This window comes from Impatiens glandulifera, chromosome 3 (genome assembly GCF_907164915.1).
Source record: "Impatiens glandulifera chromosome 3, dImpGla2.1, whole genome shotgun sequence".
Taxonomy (NCBI): Eukaryota; Viridiplantae; Streptophyta; class Magnoliopsida; order Ericales; family Balsaminaceae; genus Impatiens; species Impatiens glandulifera.
In genome coordinates this window covers 50,890,368-50,897,600 of record NC_061864.1, presented here as the reverse complement: position 1 = coordinate 50,897,600, position 7,233 = coordinate 50,890,368, and positions in this window count along the sequence as shown.

Genomic DNA, 7,233 nt, shown 5'->3' with positions numbered 1-7,233 from the left:
ATGGAGCATTCTCCACAAATAATGTGTAACAATGACCAAACTTAAATGAATTCATGTATTGTCAACGTAAAGATCGTGCGAAGAAGGAGTCACCACATTACGCCTCACTAAGAGCAACATTCTTTCATGTAAGATGACTTCTCTATCATCAAGTCTTCTCCTATATCTAATTCTACTTCCGAAATCATTCAACCGTTGTTCGAACATGTCATTGACCAATGTATTTCTACATATCGCCGCTGAAGCGTGGGTTATGAATAACAATGCAAGACTTCTACACTACACCAAACATTGTCCTAGAATCTGATCGATGAGCCATCACCCATAAAAAATCTATATTGCCCACGGAAAAACTTCCACATAGTAGAGATGTCTCTCCAAACACTACAACTAGCTGGTCGAAAGCTAGTTTTAGTGAACCATTAATATCAATCATGTCTATACTTGCCTGTAATCATATCAGCCCATAAATAAATAAGCTCTGAAAAGAGAATCAACTACACCATCTGACAAGAGAACTTTGTTAAATAAATAATTTTAATAAAAGTAACATAATTTAGTTAATTAAATGATATGTTAACACGTATATTGACTAGGGCTCAAACGGTTCTATAATTTTATTTTTTTGTGTTAGGTGCCCATGTGGAAAGGAGGCCTCGGTCGCCAAACCTTACACTAAGGTTGGCCTTGCCTAGAAGATCCAAATTAAGTATTGGAGATTGTTTTCATAAAAATGTATGACAATATTAGAATGACATGAATTATATAGCTATAACGATTAATTTTTCACTGTTATTTTTTTATGACTAAAAATAAATTGTCTAATATATGTATATCTATCTTAAACTCTTCTTTTTAATTAAGGAGAACAATCATGACATCCCTTTCAACCCAAAACATTTCCAATTGAAATAGAATCCGTGTTATTTTTGATCTTTTAAGTCGAATCTTACCACTAGGCTACCTTAGTGAGTTATCTTAAACTCTCTTCCTATACAAAATAAAAAAGAATTTAAACCTTTATTTATTCATTTTCAAAATAATTTCTAAAAATTAAACTTGTGTAATGATATCTTGAAAATAATAATAATTAATATATGTAGAAGTAAGGATAATGACGAAAGGTTTATGCACGTTTTTTAAATTCAAAAATAATAATAATTAGTATAATTTGAATTAAATGAATGGTATATAATGTAAAAAAACAAATATCTTATTTAAGAAGATCCAAATTAAGCAATGGGGGGACCATTTTTGAATTTTGAAGGGTCCTATCCATATGGGTTGGGGTCAACATACTTTGGATTGGCCATAAATTTGATATATCACTCTCTTCAACTAACACTCAATGGGGTTAGGTAAATATTGTTTAGATGGCAAAAAATGAACAGTCAAAGTCTTGCATGCTAACATATGTAACGTAAAAGATGTTTTTTTAATATAAAATTATACCTTTTATTTATTTATTTATTTTCTGTAATAATTTAAAAAAAAAAATAAACTTGTTAAATGGTCAAAATAATAAAAATATTTAGTACAATTTCACTTAGATGATTAAATTATTATTTATAACTCAATTCACTCAAATTTTGAATAATTACACGATTACATTATTATTTATATATTTCAAATCACTCAAATTTTGAATGATGTCATGTAGTTGAAATATGATTGTGAATTAAAAAAAAAATCAAGAAATAGAAAAATTAAATGATAAGTGATAATTTTAAGGAAGTAATTATTATTTTTAATAAAAAGACTTAAAGGGTATTGATATTTATAAATAAAATAAAAAATAATAATTTAAAATATAGAGTATTTTAATATTTTGGTTAATGATTTGAGTGATGTGATTGATAAAAGGGGAGTGAAGTGATGTTTGATTTTGTATGAGTTTTTGTAAAAACCCATACCGAACAAGGCCTAAGATTTACTCTAAACTAACTATTCTTATTTTGACATGATATTTTACTCTCTTTTTTAAATAATTTATTAAGTCGAAATGAAAATGTAACGATTTTTACCCTCTCCACATAAATATGCGATTTTGAACTTTTAAACCATCTCCAACCCACAAACTCATTCTCAAACAAAAAATGCAGTAAACGTCACATCAAATAGTAATTCATCTCCAACCCAAAAATCCATTTCCAAACTCAAAAGAATATTCTTTTCTTACACTAACTTCTTAACCTTATTAATATTATCTTTATATTTATCAACTTTACATATTAACCTCAATCTTTTCTCATTCGTTTAATAAAATTAAGATAAAACTAATTATATTCAATAAACAAACATATTATATTACTAATTATATATTACTAATTCATAAACAATAAAATAATTCAATAATACATTTAAATAAACAAACATATTATATTAAAACAAACATTATTAATAAAAAACACGTGGTACACGTACACATAACATAAACAATGTATTAATTCATGCAGCAAGGAGACTTCATGCATGTATAAAACAAATTGAGAATATGCATCAAAGAGGTGCTTCAAATGAAGATATTGTGAGTATTAACATATTTCAGTCCCCGAAATGTCATATTTCGGGTAATAAAAAAACATATTTTTTTGTTTTGGGACCCGAATTTTATTTCGCTGCCACTTTCACTGAGTTTATCATTCCTCTATTTGATATACTATTACGCATAGTGTATTTAATTATTTGAACTTCACATATGCTCAAAGTTAAAATGTTGTTCACGATAGATTCAAAATATAATACAAATTAATATTTAATTATACATTTAAAAAATATTATAATTTTTATCTAAAAAAAGTTGAAAGATCAATTTGCGTATAAAGATATCAAAAGTTATTAATATATATATATATATATATATATAAAGTTTAAGAAATGGTGAAATGAGTAGTTACATTATGTGATTCGTTTTGCCGGACAGTTGGAGGAAGAAAGGGCACGCAAAACCCATTATGAGTGCCCGTGGAGATGCTCTTAGGCGTGAAACCTAGTTAGTTTTCTCGTTCGAATGCGTGCGCTTCAAGAAAGAGCGGATGAAGCGCCGATATCCGAGTGTTGCGATGCCGTGATAAAATGCCAGGAACAATGAAGAATAATCGCTACATCATAAATTGAGTTGATCTTCAATTTTTTGACTTATATCTTATATTTCTATCTAAATGGTGGCCAAGTTTGACGTCAAACTAAAATATAATTGCATGTAAACATTAATAACACATCATAAAATAATAATATACTGGAGATTTCACGGCACGATCGGCACGAACGACATGATCGGCACGATCAGTAAGAACGGAAAAACAACATGATTGGCACGGTATCAAGGTCAAGATTTCGTTAGTTGTGGTCGCAATTTCTAGTCGCTCAAAGTCGCTTGTCAATTGAAGAACGTGCGCACAATCGGCACGATTGACACAATCGACACAATCAGCACGAACGACACAGTATCGACTCTAATAACTAGGTCATTTATTCATCTGCAAAACTTGGTTGGAAGGTTAGGGTTTCTAGTTTACCCTGTTCTGTAATAGTTGGGTTTCTAGTGTACCCTATTCTGTTATTGCTCTGTTTTGTTGTTGTGTTCTGCTATTCATCAAAATGGGAAGAAAGAAAAGCAATAAGAATAAGGAAGTCAGAGAATTTGTGAAGGAAGGTTTAAGGGAGGTAGATGAAAAAGAACTCGATAGGATTGCTGAAGAAATTATCCATAAAAAACAGGAATGCAGCAAAGGTAAAGAACCAATTACTGATATAAATTATGAAAAAAATGTAGCGGGAAAACAGGGAAAAATGAAAGAATATGGAATGTTGGGTATAATGAAAGAGAAAACCTATTTGGACTTAAAAATCAAATCACAAAGCTACTGATGCATGCAAAGAAATGAGAGATTGTGCTCAACAAAGAGAAAATAGAGTAAACAACCGTCCAATTGAATATACATTATCTTCAAGATTGGAACCTACTAAAGAAGAAAGAATACAAAAAGATAGTAAACTGGTCAGTGGAAACAATGAGGGAGCTAATGAAGTCCCCAAAATCAAAGACCTATATTATTAGGATCAATTCCAACTGGAAGGTAAATGAAGTCTGGAAAAAGAATGCAGAAAAGAAAGCAGAAGATCATTCATACAAAGGTCAAATCTACTTGGGTGAGTTTAAAACAAAAGTTGAGATTCTCAACTCTCCTTTTGAATTTAAATTGCCCACTGAAGTGGAGGAGAAATGCGTCAAAGAATGAGAAAATATAGTTGTTGGGAACTACATAGGAAATAACTGTGTATCTTTTCCAAACACTAAGGAATCACTAATGAAACAATGGGAGAAGAAGGAATTGGAGAAGGTTTCTGCAAACATCCATGATCTCTATTTTCTACAATTCAAAAAGGGAACGAACTTGGATCATATTCTGAAAATTGGGCATACTTATATTGGATTCAACTGTATGAAGTTGAAGAGATGGTTTGAAGAATTGAGCCTTTTAAGCAAGCCAAAGGAAACAACTCAAATATGGTTCAAACTTATGAACATCCCAGCACACATGTATAATGCAGAAGCTCTAAGTCACTTTGCTAGTTTATTGGGGAAACCATTATATATGGACCCAATTACAGAGGAAGGAGAGAACCTTACTTTTGCTAGAATAAGCATTGAAGTACATCCTCAAAGTACACTGCCAAAAAACATGGCTGTTGTTGATAGGAATGGAAAGCCCACGGTCATGGAAATCTCATATGAATGGAGGCCAAACAGGTGTTCGTTCTGCAATACTTTCCAACATGTTAGTACTAAATGTGCAAAAGCAATTGAGGAAGAACAGAAAATCATGAAAGTCTGTGAAGCAAAAAAATAGGACAATGAAACGGAAGAATCAAGAATGGGAGAGCATATTGTGGAAGTTAAGGGTAGTGATAAAAAAGACAAAAATGAGGCAAATGCAGATGAAGAAAGCAAAAAGAATTCCGAGAAAAAGGAATGCAGCGAAAGAAAGCAAGTAAAGGGAATCAAGGTGAAGAGGAAAAGAAATTTTTCTCTATTGCGAAGGATCAGGATGGAAAGGGAAGATGAACCTCAAGTTGTTGTTGAGGAAACTCAAGAGAAAAACACCCAGAATTTCAAATCTGAAACAGAGAATTCTAAAGCCGATAAAGAAGATTTCAAAACCGATGTGGAGTCTGAAGCCGAAGCTGAAGATAATGAAGACAAGAATACAAAAATTCAAGTTGAAGATAACAAAGGTAAAAGCCCTGAAAGTTCTCAGAAATAATTATTTCTATTAAATCAAAACGGTCTCGTACAAAGAGAGAATTTAAAATGAGAATCAACAATACTCATCATCTTCTTCAATACAATCTCTTTTTATCGTTAGAGTTAGAGTTAGAGTTAGAGTTAGAGTTAGAGTTAGAGTTGGAGTTAGAGGAAGATGAAGAGTTAGAGGAAGAGGAAGAGGAAGAGGAAGAGGAAGAATGCATCTCAATGAAAATAAATGACATGCAAAAATCCCGGATGGTTAGGTTTGAATGTAGTCTTTTAATCTCTGTTTTTTAGAATGTATGAATGCTACTAATCAGTTTTTTTTAGGGTCTTTTAATTGTCATCCTTAATCATAGCTAGGATTTGTCTAGTTTTGATTTCTGACTCTTTCACTTTTGAGATTTTAATGAAATGGTTTTAACCGGTTCCCCCAAAAAAATAATAACATACATAAAAACACATTATTAATCGAATTTAAATCAAAATCAAAGTGAAACAAGACATAAAATTTTGATTTTTTTTGTTGTTTTAGTTATTTTTGATAACTCTGTCCATCACCCTTCATTCGTTGTTAAATCAAAATGATTGTGGACTTAAATATTTAAAATGTTTATTACAGTTTAAGCCAAAAAAAAATCCAAATTAAAACTTGAATTTTAAAATCTTGACCGATCATTATCAAATGGTCAATTCTATGACCGATTCTAATTTAAGAAAATGTTTTGTTTTGATTTGATTGTTTTTGTTTTTGTTTTTGTTTTTGTTTTTGTTTTATTTTTATTTTTATTTTTAATTTTAATTTATTTATGTTATTTACAATATCATACATATGTTACTATTTTACACGGTTAAAGAAATAAATTAAACCAAGTCAATAATTAAGATCATGCAAGCATAAAATGGAATTGAAAAAAATAAAGATATACATGTTTTGATTAAAGGCAAAGACAAAACAATATTAAAATTGAGCTTACATGAGATTGATGTTCTTGATCTTAAGAGTATGTTAACCAAAACGTCACCCCAAACAAGAAACTTATTATGACCTCCAAATTATGGAGTGATCTTGCTAGAATTAAGAGACTTGAAAGTAGGGCAGCTCAGGGGCACAAGGGGTGAAAACTTCGGATTAAAAGGTCTTTTACTTGTGATCTAGGTTTGACTTTTATAGTAATCTCTTGAAGAAACCCTAAAGCCCAAAGCCCACCTACAACAAACTCTACCAAGTCATGTGGGGGTAACTAACTTCCTTAGTATAAGGGAATTAAAATGTTATGGTGTAAACACTAAAGATTTATATCCCAATTTATAATATTAAAATAATTATTTTGATTTTATTTTTAAATAAATAAATTCAAAATAATTAACCACATGCTCAAAAGTCAATTAAAAAAATTAAATAAGCTAATTATTGTGATAATTAAAGCCTAATTAATTAATAAAAATTGTCAAAATAATAAAAATAAAATTATTTAAGATAAATGTTGTACTCATTTATTTTAAAATAATTTTAGAAAAATTATGGGACAAAAACAAATAATTTTAAACCAATTTTTGTATCAATTGCATTTAAAACAATTATTTATTTAACCCTAAAAATATAAAACAAATAAATAAAATATATTAGTAAAAAAGATATATATATATTTAATTATGTAATGTTTATTTTAATATTTTGTGTATTTAAAAAAGATTAAAATTAAAGCAAAAAAGGTGAAAGAAAAATAAATAAACCGTTAAGGATTATATATATATATATATATATATATATATATATATATATATATATATATATATATATATATATAATGTGTGGCCGAAACTAAAGAAATTAGTTGCAGCGCACTCCAAGAAATCGAATGAGCTCTGAATTTTTATCCAGGGCCCATGAAGCAGCCGTGTAACCCGTTGTAGTAGAGGAGAAGCATGTGCGCATCACACCAAATCAACTAACGGGACGACGTTAGCCCGTTAGCTGA